This window comes from Drosophila eugracilis, unplaced genomic scaffold, assembly GCF_018153835.1.
Source record: "Drosophila eugracilis isolate 14026-0451.02 unplaced genomic scaffold, ASM1815383v1 contig_1605, whole genome shotgun sequence".
Classification (NCBI taxonomy): Eukaryota; Metazoa; Arthropoda; class Insecta; order Diptera; family Drosophilidae; genus Drosophila; species Drosophila eugracilis.
In genome coordinates this window covers 91443-93300 of record NW_024572430.1, presented here as the reverse complement: position 1 = coordinate 93300, position 1858 = coordinate 91443, and the positions used below count along the sequence as shown (strand labels likewise).

General features: G+C 42.6%; 1 pseudogene; it reads left to right on the top strand.

Annotated features, from left to right (window-relative positions):
- The first annotated feature begins 798 nt into the window (after window positions 1–798).
- Window positions 799–1858, top strand: LOC108110647 (annotated as a pseudogene).

The following is a 1858-nucleotide window of genomic DNA, read 5'->3' as shown; positions in this document are numbered from 1 at the left end:
GTGCTTCCAATTACCAAGAGGCGGTTCAACCTAGTAGCTCGAGATTTACACTACGGGATTCAGGGCAGTGTTTCATCATTTTCAGGATCCGAACAGGAAGACGTCAATCACTGGCTGTCTGAATTCGGTGACTTTGCAGTTACCGTGGGTTGGGATAATTTGCAGAAATTTATTTATGCTAAGCAACTTCTGATTGGAGCAGCCAAGCTCTACATAAAAAGTACAAGGGGAGGATTGAGCTGAAAAACGCGTTGACGGAAGAATACGGTAAAAAGCTATGTTCGGCAGAGACACACAAGATTTTGCGCAAAAGGCAAAAACAACCAAAAGAGACATGCCTCGAGTATTTCTATAGTTTAATGGAGATCAGCAAACCGATAAATCTTGATGAGGAAAGTCTAGTATGGTACTTCATAGATGGCATCCCAGATAGCCAGGTCAACAAGGCAGGGTTGCATCGAGCGAATTCCATTAGGGAACTTAAAGCCGAATTAAGCATTTACGAAAAGATGAAGGGTAAGAGAAATACTAAAGACAGCTTGGAAATCGACAGGTAAGCCGACTCAGAGCAATTTTCAAAGGAAATGCTTCAAGTGTAACAGCGAAGGCCATATTGCTAAGGATTGCAAAGGCGAAGTAATGTGTTACAAGTGCAACAAAGGACATATCTCTAAAAATTGCGATGAGAGTAAAGAAACTATTTCCGTTAAGAAAGAGTTTGCAAACATACTGGAAGTAAAAGCAGCGAAGGGACTCATTTACAAAAGGATGAAAGCTGAAGGAGTGACATTCATAGCCATGATTGATTCGGGATGTGACTTGTGTTGGATGAGAGAGGACATTTTCAGAAGTTTTGACGGCTTGGAGCTAAAACCAGTAGTTAAGCACCTGAGAGGTATCGGCAAGGGCGATCTTGAAGATGATGGTATATGCTTCTTGGTAACTTTCCATGTCGCCAAACAGAACGAACTCGAGTGGTCTGCGATTGTGGGAAACGATGTGCTACAGTCAGTCGACGTAATGTTCAGTTCCAACGGCGTCGAGTTCACAGAAAAAGAGAGAGACTTTGCATCGACATTTAATGGAATGTGTGTCATGAATATAGTCGAGAAAAATTCCGTCCTAGATAAAATTAATTTATCTTCCCATAGGAACGCCGAAAAATCAAATCGTCTATGCTACGAACTTACCAAATAAATATAAACACAAGGATGTGGTCACCTTATTCACCAAGTTCGGACCGATCTATGCAGTGCACCGTATCACTAATAAGTTGGGTTCCAATTCAGTCATTGTGGCCTTTGATACGCCGGCTGGAGCAGAAGCCGCTTTGCAAGCCAAGCATAAGACGCTGACTCTTGGAGAAAATGTTTTGACCGTAAATCAGGCGAAGGACAAGGAAGCTTTAAATGATCGCACAGTTGTGGTTGCCCTGTTTGGACCAAATGATACCAAAGAGGATATCAAGAGCTTTATCGAGAAAGTAGCTCCCGTGGAGGATGTAACTTTAACTGCTAACCGCCTTATCCCCAGAGCATTTGTACGTTTGAAGCCAGTAGATGATATTCCCAAAGTCCTAAAACTGCACAGCACCGAGCTCTTTTCTCGCTTTATTACGGTGCGACCTGTTTCGTTCAAGGAGTTGTCAAAGTAAAATAAACTTACCCTGGTCGTCGAAAATGTAGGCAAGCACGAGTCTTACAGCTGCGATGCCCTGGAGAAGATATTCAAAAAATGTGGCGAATTGGACTATGTTGACGTTGTGTGCAGCAAGACAGTTTAAGCTTTCGTCACATTCAAGCCACCTGAAGGAGCTACAAAGGCTATTGCACACAAATTCAGTATGTATAAACTGTAG